Source organism: Strix uralensis, chromosome Z (assembly GCF_047716275.1).
Source record: "Strix uralensis isolate ZFMK-TIS-50842 chromosome Z, bStrUra1, whole genome shotgun sequence".
Taxonomy (NCBI): Eukaryota; Metazoa; Chordata; class Aves; order Strigiformes; family Strigidae; genus Strix; species Strix uralensis.
The window spans coordinates 67629262-67645238 of record NC_134012.1 but is presented as its reverse complement, the minus strand read 5'-3'; positions in this window follow the sequence as shown (position 1 = coordinate 67645238).

The following is a 15977-nucleotide window of genomic DNA, read 5'->3' as shown; positions in this document are numbered from 1 at the left end:
CTCCATGCTGCATGGTAGAGGTATCGCCAAGCTACTTCCATGATTTTGTGTAATTCATATTCCTGGATTTAGCAGTTGACTAGGATCAATACAAAGGGGTAAACTGCATCCCGGGGTACAAAAGCTCTCCTGCTTTGAGAAAGCTCATCGCTAAACTAATCCTTCACACTGGCGTCTGCCCAGATGCCAAGAGGAATGAGGAACTGAGCAACTCCACTAGCATTTCTCTGTGTCGCACGCTGTGTAAACCTGTTTCCTACAGAGCCTTAATTCTCTGCACAACTATAGCTTTGTGAGGTCCCCTTGCACCAAATGCTGAATCTAGACCCTTGCCTCTTGAGCAGAAAAATATTCAAAAGGAAAAGAGGCAAAATAAAGATGAGCAAACTTGCACGTGTTGGTGGACAGAAGTCAGGCCCCTTCTTCACTAGGTCATGTCACTTTAGTAAAGGCCTTTTCTTGGAATTAAAGGGCTAGGACCTAGTGCAGATCATCTGACATCACCTGGTGTCCCAGGAAGGGAGAACATTGCCACAGATTGCAGACACACAGAGACAACAGCAGCATCTGTTTGCTCCATCGTGTGTTCCCAGAGATGGACTTTTTTATATATTCCCCAGAGCTCAGCAGCCCAAACAATCACAGCTGCTATTACTTTTTTCCATGCTTCTGTTCCCAGAAAAGGGAGCAGAGCTATTTAGCTGCCATCCATTCCCCAGGTACACAAACTTGACCCACAGGCGGGACAGGAAATACATAATACAGTATGAATAGAATGAAGGAAAAAACCTCCTGAGCAGCAGTGTTGTGGTTTAAATTTGGCTGTCAGTCAAGCACCACACAGCTGCTCACTCACCTGACCCCCCCTGGGGGATGGGGGTTTGAATTGGAGGGATAAAGGGACACTCACAGGTTGAGATAAAAACAGTTTGGTAAGTGAAATAGAATAAAATTATAATAATAATAGAAAGTACAAACAGGTAATGCACAATGCGATTGCTCACCACCCGCTGACCAATACGCAGCCCGTTCCTGGCTAACAATCCCAAAATACCAAGATCCTGCAATCACAATCCCAGAAGTGAGAGAGAACCCCCCCACCCCCCCCTTTCTGGCCACTCCTCATTTATATACTGAGCATGATGTTACATGATATGGAATATTTCATTGGTTAATCTGGGTCCGGTGCTCTGGCTGTGCTCCATCCCAGCTTCCTGTACCCATGTGCATGGGCAGGACATGGAGAGTTGGAAAGTCCTTGATCTCTTAGCAACAACTGAAAATATCAGTGTATTATCAGCATTCTTCTTATACCAAAGCCCATACTGAATCCAAAGCACAGCACTATTCTAGATTCTAAGAAGAAATTATCCCAGCCAAAACCAGGACAAGCAGGTCTGTTCCTCACCATAAATTTTCAACCTACAAATAGCAGCAGCTTCTTCCCAGCACACAGCTGGGATTGAGAAAAAACATGCTAAGGAAACACATTCAGATGTCAGGGGACAATGGTTTGAGGAAGGGATGCCTCTGTGTGTGTGAGAAGATTGTACTATCTCTAGCATTAGAAGTCATCTTAAACATAGACTGTTCTTCTCAGAAAGTTGCAACAAGCCAGGGACTTGTTCCTTTTCCAGCCCTGCCCCCATGCCCCTCCCAGCCAACTCAGGCTCCCTGCACAGCTGAACAACCGTTTCAAAACACACGACAGCTCAGCTCTGAAGCCCCTGCGTTATTTATGAGTTTGGAAATCAAAGCTGTTCGGTTCACTGCCAGTAAATGGCAATGATTGGAAGGAGGGAGAGGTAGGCTTCTGTGCAGCTCTTCATTCTCTATTCATTGTGAAAAGGGGATCACTCCAGCTAACTGGCCCATGGAGATAAGGATTTCAGACAATTTGCATTAGCCTGATAAGCCAGGTTTGCATTTCATAAAGATTATTTCGTAAGAACCTCAGTAAAATAAAATACAGTCATAAGGCTTATCAGCACAACTCATTTCCACTCACACCCCTCTGCTCACCCACACTAACATTTTTTTCCCCTAAAAATAAAGCTCCCTGCTTATGTCCCAGCTCTCTGGGATGGTACACAGACTGAGCATGAGAAGCAGCGGGGGAGGGCTGGGGAGGACAAGGAAGAATAGCCTGAAACCTCCCAGCTGCGCCTGGTCACTGTTAGAGCTGTGGTCCTGATCCACACTATGTGGGAGGGCAGCAATGCACACCTGGTGGGTGGTTTGAATCTGCCCCTTCTGGTGTAAACCAGAGCAGCTGGGCTGGCATCAGCAGCCTTCCTTCTTTGTACCAGCTAGGGATCAGATCAGGAAGAAGGTGTTTTATACATGTTTCCCTCTACTTCATGTTTTCCCCTTTCCCCTAATATGCAACGTACTAGGGACTTTCAAACCCCTAGCAGTGTTCTCTCTTCCCTCTACAAACTAGCCTTAGTCAGGAATTTTGCTGTAAACTGGCCTTGCTGAATAAAGGAAAACTACTAGAACAGCCCCCTGTGCTCCCTCTTTTCTCCTTTTCTTCTCATCATCTTCAGCATTAGCACGGAATGTACTAGACCCAAGATTGTTCTGTTCAGACAGTGCTGCCTTTCCAGGAGGTAGGTGTCCATTTCTGCACAGACCCTGGGCATTATTAAAGTCTCACACAGCAGTTCAGATTAAGTCCCTCTCCAGTCTACCCTAGAGTCCCACAATAAAGGCAGCTACACAAATACAAACTATTAACAATACAAGCTCTTCTGCGTTTTGACAGCCAGTTCAATTATGAAGTCACTTAATGTGTGTAACTGTTTGTTTCCAGCTGCCATTGCTGCACGCACTTTTATTAGGGCTTGTTGGCAGAAAGACCTTAGCAAGACAGAAAGTACTCTGGTAGGGTTTAGCATTCTACCCTAGTACTTGCTAACATCGAAGAGTAAACACATCAATTAAATCTATGAGTAGCGACAACTCTGTCTTACTCACACCTTCTGTTTAAGGACTTCAACCCTCTGTACGAGCACCAGTGAACATGCACAAAAGTTGCATTAGCCCCATTTCAGGTCTGTATGCAAATGAAATCTGGGCTTGTATGACCCCAGTGACAAAGCCTTGTATCTCTTCAGTGCAAGTTCTGCTGAAACCCTTTATTTCAAGAGGTGAAGTGGAAGATGTGGCAGTCCGATCACCACTCTGGACAACAACAAAAGCATCAAGCTCAGGGATTCAACCAGCTTCATGTCAGTCTGCCAGGTAAGATATTAATAAGGACTGGTTAACACTCTGAGAGCCTCAGAAGTGATACTGGGGAGGACTTGGAAGATGGGACAGTCAAAAGAACAGGTGATGCTATCTTCTGGGCCCTTCCTTGGCTTTCTCACAGGAGATATCACAGAATCACAGAATCGTCAAGGTTGGAAAAGACCTTGATGATCACCTAGTCCAACCATTAACCCAACACTGACCATTCCCAACTACACCATATCCCTAAGTGCTATGTTGACCCAACTCTTAAACACCTCCAGGGATGGGGACCTCCCTGGGCAGCCCATTCCAATGCCTAACAACCCCTTCTGTAAAGAAATACTTCCTAATATCCAGTCTAAACCTTCCCTGGGGCAACTTGAGGCCATTCCCTCTTGTCCTATCGCTTGTTACTTGGTTAAAGAGACTCATCCCCATCTCTCTGAAACCTCCTTTCAGGTAGTTGTAGAGGGTGATGAGGTCTCCCCTCAGCCTCCTCTTCTCCAGACTAAACAACCCCAGTTCCCTCAGCCGCTCCTCGTATGACATGTGCTCCAGACCCTTCACCAGCTTCGTTGTCCTTCTCTGGACACGCTCGAGTATTTCAGTGTCCTTTTTATAGTGAGGGGCCCAAAACTGAACACAGGAATTGAGGTGCGGCCTCACCAGTGCCGAGTACAGGGATAAGATCACTTCCCTGTCCCTGCTGGCCATGCTATTGCTGATACAAGCCAGGATACCATTGGCCTTCTTGGCCACCTGGGCACACTGCTGGCTCATGTTCAGCCGGCTGTCAATCAACACCCCCAGGTCCCTCTCTGACTGGCAGCTCTCCAGCCACTCCTCCCCAAGCCTGTAGCGCTGCTGGGGCTTGTTGTGGCCCAAGTGCAGCACCCGGCATTTGGCCTTATTGAAGCTCATGCAGTTGGCCTTAGCCCATCGCTCCAGCCTGTCCAGGTCTCTCTGCAGAGCCTCCCTACCCTCAAGCAGAGCAACACTCCCACCCAGCTTGGTGTCATCTGCAAACTTACTGAGGGTGCACTCGATCCCCTCATCTAGATCATCAAGAAAGATGTTAAACAGGAGTGGCCCCAAAACTGAGCCCTGGGGACACCACTCGTGACCGGCCGCCAACTGGATTTAACTCCGTTCACCACAACGCTTTGGGCCCGGCCATCCAGCCAGTTTTTTACCCAGCAAAGCGTGTGCCCATCCAAGCCTTGAGCAGCCAGTTTCACCAGGAGAATGCTGTGGGAAACGGTGTCAAAGGCCTTACTAAATTCAAGGTAGTCAACATCCACAGCCTTTCCCTCATCCAATCAGCAGGTCGCCCTGTCGTAGAAGGAGATCAGGTTTGTCAAGCAGGACCTGCCTTTCATAAACCCATGCTGACTGGGCCTGATCATCTGGTTGTCCCGCATGTGTTGTGTGATGGTACTCAGGATGAGCTACTCCATCAGCTTCCTGGGCACCGAAGTCAAGCTAACAGGCCTGTAATTTCCCAGATCAGCCTTCCAACCCTTCTTATATATGGATGTCACATTGGCCAATTTCCAATCTGTCAGGACCTCCCCGGTCAGCCAGGACTGCTGGTAATGATGGAAAGCAGCTTGGCGAGCACCCCAGCCAGCTCCTTCAGCACCCTCGGGTGTATCCCATCTGGTCCCATAGACTTGTGTGTGTCTGTGTGATGCAGTAGGTCACTGACTATCTCCTCCTGGAATTCGGGGGGGTCATTCTCCCAGTCTCTGTCTTCTGGCTGAGGAGGCTGGATTCCCTCAGTACAACTAGTCTTGCTATTAAAGACTGAGGCAAAGAAGGCATTAAGCACCTCAGCCTTTTCCTCATCACTTGTTATCATGTTTCCTCCTGCATCTAGCAGGGGATGGAGGCTCTCCCTGGTCTTTCTTTTGCTGCTCACATACTTAGAGAAACATTTCTTGTAGTCCTTGATTGCTGAAGCCAGATTAATTTCCAGCTGGGCTTTAGACCTCCTGATTTCCACCCTGCATAGCCTCACAGCCTCTTTGTAATCACTGTGAGTGGCTAGCCCCTTCTTCCAAAGGCCGTAAACTCTCTTTTTCTGCCTGAGTTCCAGCCAAAGCTCCCTGTTCAGCCAGGGTGGTCTTCTCTGTCGCCAGCTTCTCTTACAGCACTTGGGGACTGCCTGCTCCTGAGCCATTAACACTTCCTTCTTAAAGAGTGCCCAGCCTTCCTGGACCCCTATTCCCTTCAGGACCGCTCCCAAGGGATCCTGTCAAGCAGGTGCCTAAACAAGACAAAGTCAGCCCTTTTGAAGTCCAGGATGGCAGTTCTGCTTAGCCCTCTCCTGGCCTCTCTAAGAATAGAGAACTCTATTATTTCATGATTGCTGTGCCCTAGTCGGCCTCTGACCCCCACATCATCCACCAGTCCTTCTCTGTTCACAAAGAGGACATCCAGCAGGGCACCTTCTCTGGTTGGTTCTCTCACCAGTTGCGTCAGGAAGTTATCTCCCACACATTCCAGGAATCTCTGGGACTGGTCCCGCTCTGCTGTGTTGTATTTCCAGCAGATGTCTGGTAAGTTAAAGTCTCCCACAAGAACAAGGGCAAGCGATCGTGAGATTTTTCCTAGGTGCCTATAGAATATTTCATCCACCTCTCTGTCCTGGGTGGGTGGCCTATAGTAGACTCCCACTACTAGACTCCTATTGTGGACCATTACTCCTAGGTTAGAACAGCTCTACTGTACAACAGGGAAAGGCAGGTCTGAGGAGGTCTGAGGGGCAGCATATTGATTGGGTGAGTTCATTAGCTGCTTGTAATGAAGTGGCTGTAAAAGATGGTAATGAACAGGTTAACAATGGTCTCAGCACAATGTTCCTTAGCAAAAGTTTGATCTCAGCAGGAAAAAACAGGTACTTTTTCTGAACAAACAATGGGTGAATTGCAGAGACATTGTTAACCCTGAGAAGTTGCTACAGCAAGCAGCTGCAGAGTGCTAAAAGCATCAGCAGTGCAGGTAAGTATTCACAGATGACTACAGAAAAGCACATGCCAAGGTCTCTGCTGGAGGTGGGCCCTAAGCTCCTTCACTGGTGGTGTTCCTGTGCTTCCAGGTATGCTGCATGTCTTTATTAGGCTCACAGAGCAAAATGCCAACACCAAAGAACACCACACAGTCACCTCCAACTCCCAGTCAAAAGCCCTGATGACATCCTTCTCCCTGTCTGTGCTAGGACTATGAGTCACTGAAATGTGCCTTTCCTTTCCAAGTGTGGAGCAGGAAGCTATGTCCTTTGGCTGTAGAGAAGTAGAGGCTACAGTACACTGCTGCAAGTCAGCTCCTGGGGTTGAGAAGGCATGCACCAAGAAAAATGCTTCCTTTTCTTCCAAGTAATGCACCAGAACCCATTGCATCCCCTTACCTGGGGGGATACAGGAGTATAATCTGTACTGGTATAACTCCTCCTTTGTGGGCCAGAATGCAAATTGAGATTGCAGGTGTGTGCTCGGTTTACTCCCTCTCCTGATGAAGTGTATCTGCTCTGGAATAAATGCCTGCATGTCAGTATAACTACAGTCATAATGGGTGCACTTGGGAATACTATTGCTTATTTCAAGCAGTGTCTTTTCATGCATAGACAAGACCTTGGGATTTCTGTGCATTTCCTCTGTGAGTACGGCAGGAAAGGAACTTGTAAAAATAAGTTTGTGAGGCCTCCATGTGTATAAATAAAGAAAAAAAGTTTCCCCAGGGCATAAGGCACCATATATGTGGTCAGTCATGGAGGGTCCCCTCCCCCATGCCACAAATGTATCTTGGTTTCCCAAAATAAAATAATTAGTCTTAAAAAACAGCTCTGGCCTGGTTCCTGTCTTTACTGGCTGTCACTATTTAAACTTCTCTTCCTTTCCATGTTTGTTCAGAAAATCCTCTTTCAGTGCAGCTGAACAGGTTGTTACTAACCGGCGACCAAGCTGACAATGTGAGATGATCACAAGCACCCAAAGAGCAAACATGAAGATTTGTCAACAGAAGATGCTCCTGCTGCCCCAATGGGCTTCTGAGATACCACTCTGGACAGTGGCGGTGATAAACGAGGGCTAGTGTCATCTCAGTAGGAGCGGCCACAAAGTTTAACAGTAGCTCTATGTGGAAGCTGCTATACTCAAGAGTTTTGACTTTTCTGACAGGAGGTGACTGAGTAAAAGGTGCCGTAATTAGTTGCTTTTTATCAAGGAGGGCCACTTAGTTTATCTTGGTTCTGAAGTGGTATGAACAGAGATGGCTGAGCTGGTGAAAAGCAAAGAGACTGAAGCACCACAACTGTTCAAAGGGTGTAATTTTGGCACTCCAGGTTTTGAGTCCACTCTGAGGGCCTAAACTAAATTGCAACAAAGTTATCATAAAACTTCCTTGAACTGATTTTGGAACAGGATGAAAACCCATGGGACATGTCCTGCCAGGTGGGAGTGCTGCCATACAGAGGGTCCTGAGCAGGCTGGAGAAGTGCAGAGTCTGGCACCTGGGGAGGAACAACCAGCACACATGCTGGGGACTGCCTGGCTGGAAAGCACCTTGGCAGAAAAGGACCTGGGAATCCTGGTGGACACCAAACACTGGTCCTGCAAGAAAGTCCCTGAGAGCTGCCTGTGATCCCCACGGGAGGAAGCAGGTGAGCCCAGAGGGCTGGCCAGCAGTGCTGGGCTGTGGGGAGAGCCTGTGGGACTTTATCCTGCAGCCTTCCAGGGAGGCATGAGGTGTTACCGAGTGAACCCTCTCGCCGTATGTGCCTGGAGATGTCTGCCACAGCCAGAGCAACCTGATGGGGCCCTGTGAAGACATGGCTGAGGCCTTGGTGATGGGTGTGAAACACTGATGCCAAACACAAGACAAGAGATGAGGGGATGAAGTGGGCACTGGCATTGCAGTAACGCCAGACATGTGTGAGCGCCATGGGCGAGGACAGCCTGCTGTGACGTCCCTGAGTGATGGACAGTGACATCGCTGAGCAGTGGGTTCTGGTGTCACTGAGGGATGGGCATCTCCAAGTGATGGACTGTGATGTCCCTGTGCAATGGAATGTGACCACACACCCCTCGCTGACTATATCCAGGCACCAAGTCTCACCCAGCCAGCTCATGCCCACACTCCAGCTGAGTGAGTTTGCAAGGTTTGGAGTGTCATGCAAGGCTGTTGTCGGTGCTGGTGTTGTGCTCAGGGAGTTGTTCACTGCAGCTCTCGGTGCCTGACCCCAGAGTGTTGGGGGATTTTTCCCTGTCTCTGACAGGTTCTGGCAGCCAGGTGTCATGGTTTAACCCCAGCCAGCAACTAAGCACCACGCAGCTGCTCCCTCACTCCTCCCCACTCCCAGTGGGATGGGGAGGAGAGTTGGAACAAAAAAGTAAAACTCATTGGTTGAGATAAGAATAGTGTAATAAATAAAATAAAATATAATAACAATAGTATAATAATAATTGTAATGAAAAAATATCATTTAAAAAATTGAAATAAAATCCAAGAAAAGACAAGTGATACACAATGCAATTGCTCAACACCCACCGATGCCCATGCAGCAATATGCCCCCCAGCCAACTCCCCCCAGTTTATTATACTGAGCATGATGTCCTATGGTATAGAATATCCCTTTGGCTAGTTTGGTTCAGCTATCCTGGCCATGCTCCCTCCCAGCTTCCTGTGCACCTCCTTGCTGGCAGAGCATGGGAAACTGAAAACTCCTTAAGTTAAGTGCTACTTAGCAACAACAAAAACATCAGTGTGTTATCTACACTGTTTTTACACTAAATCCAAAACACAGCACTGTACCAGCTACTAGGAAGAAAATCATTCCAGACAACACCAGGACACCCAGGAGGCACACTTGCAGCAGCAGAGATGAGCTGGAAGGGGAAACCTCAAAGTGGCATGGGGAGCTGGGAGGGTTTCCTTCTTGAAAGACCTTGGTATTTCTTTCACCATGCCCTCGACAACCACTGACTATGGCCTCTCTTCATTTTCTAGCATGACACCAGCTGCTGCAGCACCGGTGGGAGGGAGCAACTCAACATCCCCAGCTCCCCCCAGCCCACCGCAGCACATGAAGAGTGTGGCCACGGAGCTGGACAGCCACTGTCCCATCTGCCTGGACAGCTGGGAGGAGGCCAGCTACGGGATGCCATGTCTCCACCAGTTCTGTTACAACTGCATCCTGCAGTGGGCTGAGACCAAGCCTGAGTGCTCCCTCTGCAAGAGAAGTGTGACCTCCATCTTGCACTTGGTGCAGGATGACGACAATGTCGAGGGCGTGTTACCACAACACGTGCAGCACCATCAGTTGTCTGTCAGGCAAGAGGAGCCCCTGGCCATGCAGCTGCCTACGATCTCCATCACCCTGCAGCATCCCAGCCATTAGTTGTGGGGCTGGTGCCCAGGGTTCCTGTGAGTGGCCTCTGTACTGACATCTGGGCATTCCTCTTCAGAGAGCACCCAGCTCTGCTCCAGCCTGTGGTGCTCTGGCTGCAACACCAGCTGGAGCTGATCCGTGAGGATACCCCAGAAGCAGCAGAGCCAGTGCTGAGGGTCATCCTATCCAGCCTGCAAGCCTTTGGCCTGCACAAGGAAGCCATATTCCAGCTGATGCAGTACACCCTGGACCAGCACACGAGGATCTTTCTCTGGCAGCTGACTGACACCATCGTGCACCGGTGCAGCGAGGAGGCCCAACATCTCATGGGCCCGCAGGAGACCCGTGCTGCCGAGGAGCAGGAGGGCAGCCACGCAGCTGCCCCCGGCCTCGCTGCCTCCCGCAGTGGCTCTCCTGCCCCCAGGTCAGCCCTTCGTGGTGGTCCCTCTGCCCCCGTTCCTGCCCGTGGAGAGCAGGAAGAGCCACAGGAGCATCCAGAGGAGGCTGTGCCTGGGCCCTCCACTCCCGGCCGGGGCAGCCAGCACTCCTCTGGGGGGCCCGGCGAGCCCCAAAGGGGAGGGCCTGCAGCCCTGAGGACCCCTCCCAGCGCCCCATGAAGCCACCCTGCCATCAGCGAGACTGGGAGGGTGCTCGGCAGCCAGCCACAACACATCCGGGCCGGCAGCTGGTACTCATGCTGGTCCCCAAGAGATCCCGCCCCCCTAAATTATTATGAAGTGGAAGAAAATACAGGCATGCAGACTGCAGAAAATGTCTCACGATTACTACCAACCTCGGCGGCGCTGCTATCCCCGCCCGTGCTGCTCTCTCCGCCTTCTCCTGGTGTCCGCTGGGTCCTAATAACGCCTCTGCCCAGAAACCTTGCGGACTCGGTACCGAGCCTGCGGTCCGGTCCCAGCGGCGGCCGCGCCGCGTTCCTGGGCCGTGGGACTGCAGAGGCGGGGTGCACGCACTGTGGGTCCTGTCACACCGCGGGGCAGAGGAACGGCGCGGGAGTCTTTCAAAGAGGGGGCGGGGAGGGGGGGGCTTTCCTGGGAAGAAATACGCAGTTTGTTCTTGTCTGTTGTTTAGAAAACCAATGCCTGCAGCCATAAAACACGTGCTGGGGTGCTCGTTCTGACCTGGCAGGGGAAAAGCTGTACAGTTCACAGCCAGCAAAGAGATCAGCAGGGTCTCAATAGCACTCTAGGTCTAATTCTTAGACAGTACAAGAAAAAGGATTAAAGACTAGAAGAAAAAGTCCTCAGCTTTACGAACAATATTAAAGGGTGGGATGTTAATGGTGGTGGTTTCTACTCGCTCACATTAGGATGCCCATGCATCTTGGTATGATTTGTTAACATGCATTCAGTTCTTGCCCTTTTCTCTTTGATCTGTTACTCCCCAGTACCTCTGAACATGCTGCGTGTCTCTTCTGCATCTGCCAGGTACTATTTCCGCATTCCTTTTGTTCCCCCTCAAAAGCATGTTTTGCCCAGCTTCAGGCCATTATCTCTGCTGCTGTTTCTATCTTTGGGATTGAGGACATTGCAAAAATCTGAGGATGCACATGCATTTGCAGAGGTGAGTAGGTGTGACCCAGTTCATCTCAATGGGCTTAAACCCAGGGATATACTCCACTAAGGAATTTGAACAAGCTTCCAATTACTTTCACCTGAGAAATATCTTACCTTGCACTGCTGCTTTGACATTTTCACAGCAGGCTTCATCAAGAAAAAGTTTCTGATTACCGCATTTATCATACAGCTCCACTCAGCTGACATACATGCCACCCACACATTTTCTCTATCAACACTTCCAGCTTGGACCTAAGGTTTTAGTGCTGACATATTGATAGGAGAAAAGCTTCATTACCTTTTTTCTTCAGGAATGAGATTAAATTTGATTAGCATTCATGCTACTTAATTTCTGTGACATTTTTGCACATTCTTCAGCATGCTGCATGCCTCAGGAGCCTGGACTCTCTTTGCTGCATAGTAGCATCTCTGCTTGTGCAAGGTGACAGTGCACAGTGACAAGGTCATACCCCTCACCCAAGTATAGCAGTATGACACTGCTGACATATGCTCCAGGCCCTTTTATTGCAAATTTGCAGGGCATCCTTTCAGTTCCGGCATCCCAGCTGCTGTGCATAGAGGGCTGCTGCCTGGAGGGCTGCATGGAGATGTCATCTGTCCCTTCCCAGTGCTTACCAATTTGTCCCAAAGCTGAGCAGGATCTGCTCTTCCCAAGGCATGAAAATTAGTTTACAGGCTGTTGCTGTAAACAGTACTCCACCAGCCTGCTCAAGTTTTCCGCAATGCAACATGGCTCTTCTTCACTGCATTTTAAACCTATTGTTTATTTACCACAACAAGGCTTCAGCTTTCTTTGAAACCTCTGGAAACCTCTGGCTTTTCTTCTGGCTCCAAACAGACCAATTGTTTAGTCTGTCTTCAGAGGTCTTTCAACAAATGTCCCTGTCCTAGACACATTACAGGCAGGTTCATTTACACAAGAAGTTACCTGCAAGTTCAGGAATAACTGATTTTTCCCAGTTGCTCCCTAACAGCTCACACTGGCAGTGACAAACAGCAGGTAGCCAACTTTCATGTAAAAGATGAGAGGACTGTAGAAAAGGGTGGCTGGAGGCTAAGCATGGCAATTAGAGGCTGCTGGTGGACTCAGGGTCCTGACTTCGATGTTCAAGGAGTCTAGAGCCTAGTCCTCAGGACAGTGCTGTAGTGGCAAGTATCCAAGATCAGAAGACAATGTCCTGGAAATGGTTATAGCCAAGGCTAAGTGACCTATGCATTAGGTAAAAGAGTATATAGATGCAGAAGAGCACTGATTGTTTAAGGGGATCCCAGCTGTATCTGCTGCCTCTTCCCTCCAGCTGCTGGAGCAAATCTTTAACACAGAGTTGAAGACCATGTAAAGCGATGTGTAAAGACATGGCCAACACTTGAGTTTGACATCATCTAGTTCAGAGTGCCTTGATACCCATTTCAAGCCTCCATCATGCAAAATGTTTTGTGGTTGTGGGGCTTTTTTATCAATGCCAGCTAAAACTGAAGTCCCTTTATAAAGCTTTTCTCACTTAGCTATGCCCATCAAAACAAAACATGGCGCAAGGAGTATGCAGTAAACAGCACTAATCCTATGACAGTCAAGTAGTCCTCCAGGAATGAAATATTTAAAGTTCATTTCATACAGTAAAAGCTCATATGCAGTATTTCTGTCAGGTTTATTTCTTACTGGAAGAAGGAAAAGTTTGGTAACAAAAAAAGAAAACTCTAAAACAAAAAGTGAGCTTCAAGAGCATCCCATTAGAATTCATTTCACCTTACCCTGCTGCAAGATGACAGCTGTCTTACTCAGTAAAGCCATCTTAAGTGGTCTATTTTCTTCATAGTGGTCTATTTTCTTCATACGTGGCAGCCCAGGAAGCCAAATTTTCCTTCATGCCAAATCCTGTTTCACTCTGGCAGTACTCCAAGGGATCTTCAAGACAAAATACCTCTTAAGTATGTTGTCCTCCTGTAGTACTTTAGCTTAGTGCTAAGGCCAACAAAATCTTTATGTCAACTGTGCTTTCTTCTTGACCTGCAAGGCTCAGCCTGCTTTCAGTCTGACCTGCAAGGTCTGGCAGTGACTTCTACAGAGTCTGCCAAAAGTCATTGCTGTCAGCCATATTCCAGTTGTAAAGTTTTTGATGAGAACCATCACCACAGAAGACCTGCTTCAGGACCTTAGCGTTTGACTGTCAGGAAGACACTGGTCACAGCAAAATCCCTTTCCCTTCTACTCTCTTATGTCCAAGATCACTCCAAGACTGGTACAGCATTCATAGAACCACAACATCACAGAATCACAGAACCATGGAACGAGTTTGGGTTGGAAGGGACCTTAAAGCTCATCTAGTTCCAAACCTCTCCCATGGGCAGGGACCTCTTTTACTAGATCAGGTTGCTCAAAGCCTCATCCAACCTGGCCTTGAACACTTCCAGGGATGAGGCATCCACAACTTCTCTGGGTATCTCACCACCCTCATAGTAAAGAATTTCTTCCTTACAGCTAATCTAAATCTGTGCTCTCTTAGTTTAATTACAGACCCCCAGTCTGTATTGATATTGGGGATTGCTCCCACTCAGGAGCATAACCTTGCACTTGGCCTTGTTGAACTTCATGAGGTTCACTGTGGCCCACTTCTCAAACCTGTCAAGGTCCCTCTGGATGGCATCCCTTCCCTCAAGCATATCAGCTGCACCACTCAGCTTGGTGTCATCTGCAAACTTGCTGAGGGTGCACTCAATCCCACTGTCAAAGTCCTTAATTAAGATATTGAACAGTACCAGTCCCAATACAGACCCCTGAGGGACACTGTTTGTAACTGATCTCTATTTGAACATTGAGCTGTTGACTGCAGCTCTCTGGATGTGGCTATCCAGCCAATTCTTTACCATTCTCACAGTCCACCCATCAAACACATAGATCTCCAATTTAGCGACAAGGATGTTGTGGAGGACCCGTATCAAAGGCCTTACAGAAGTCTAGATGCCATCAGTTACTCTTCTCTCATCCATCAAAGCAGTCACTGCAGCACAGAAGACCACCAGGTTAGTCAGACATGATTTGCCCTTGATGAAGCCACATTGGCTGTCTCTAATCAGCTCCTTGTCTTCCATATGCCTTGACGTAGCACCCAGGAGGATCTGCTCCATGATCTTACCAGGCACAGAGGTGAGGCTGAGTGGTCAGTAGTTCCTGGAATCCTCCTTTCTACCCTTTTTAAAAATGAGCATTATGATTCCCTTTTTCCAGTCACTGGGGACTTTGCCTGACTGCCATGACTTTTCAGATGTGATGGAGAGCAGCCTAGAGACTACATCTGTCAGTTCTGTCAGGACCCTGGGATGTATCTCATCAGGTCCCATGGACTTGTGTATATTCACATTTCTCAGATAGTCTCAGACCTGATCTTTTCCTACAGTGGGAGGAACTTTGTTCCCCCAGCACCTGCCTCGAGGTTCAGGGACTCAAGAGATGTAGAGAGATTACCATTGAAAACTGAGGCCAAAAAGTTCTTGAGTACCTCATCCTTCTCCATGTCAGTTATCACCAGGTCCTGTTTTATTTATTATTCTGGGAGCCAAAGAGAGGCAGCCTCCTGAAGAAACAAAATGGTGTCCACCTGCTGCAACTACATAGCTGAGCCTGAAACCCTGTAGTGATAAAATCCCCCTATATGGATATCTATACCCAGACTGCCCTCCCAAAAACTGAGAGAGCTGCCCAGACCAAAAGTTGCATGGAACTCCAGAACCTGAAAGTCCTCTTAGGGTCCAAAAACAGAGGTGGATGTCATGGGTGAAAGTGTGCCCAGCTGGATGAACTCTTCAAGCAATTAGTCATGTTACAAGAGGAGCTTAACAAGCAGCACAGTATCTGGGAGTCTGAGCAAGAGGTTGATGCATGGTATTATGTGCTGTCACAAGCTGAGGGACAGCCTTGCCTTAAGTCTTTGCAAAGGGAAGATAAGATTGCTTCCAACTCTGAGCTGACAGAGTCAACTCACTCACAAGACAGAGGAGACTGGACTCTTGTCTCTGCTGAAGGCAGGAGGAGGAATCTTTCCCCTCTCCCTGAAGTGGCCCTGTGTAACAGATATGATGCCCTGGGGTTGGAGAATGAAGGTAGCGTGAGTAACATGCAAGACCCAGGAAAGGCCAGCTGTGCAAAGTTGGTCCAACCACCCACTTGCATTAGAACCAGTGCCATTGGAAAAAGTATATAGAGTGTTAGTAATGGATACTCCTTGCTGAGAGGCACCGAAGCACATTTCATTCCAACAATGCCTCTAGAGAAGTTTGCTCCCTGCAGGGAGCTCACATCCGTGATGTCACAGAGAGGCTGCCAAGCCTGGTAAAGCCTGTGGACTATCACCTGTTCCTACTGTTCCAAGTGGGGTAGAATGATGCTGCAATGAGGTAACTCAGAAATATCAGGAGATCTTATCTTCCTCAGAACAATGTTAAAGGGATCGGGAGCACAGGTGGTGTTCTCCTCTACCCACCCCACTGGAGGACGTTCAAGAAAAAGAAGATGAATTTAACAGATGAATGAGTGGCTGCCTAGCTGGTACCATGATCAAGGTCTCAGCTTCTACAGTCTTGGGCATACTTTTGAGAAACTGAGCCTGTAGACAGCTGACAGGGCTCAGCTGACCAAGTGGGGCAAGAATGTCCTGGGCAACAAGCTGGCTGGAGTTATAAATGGAGCTTTAAACTGGATTTAGTGGGGAAAGGGGATGGAGTTCTAAGCACTAGAGAAGAGCCAGGGGCTACTAAGA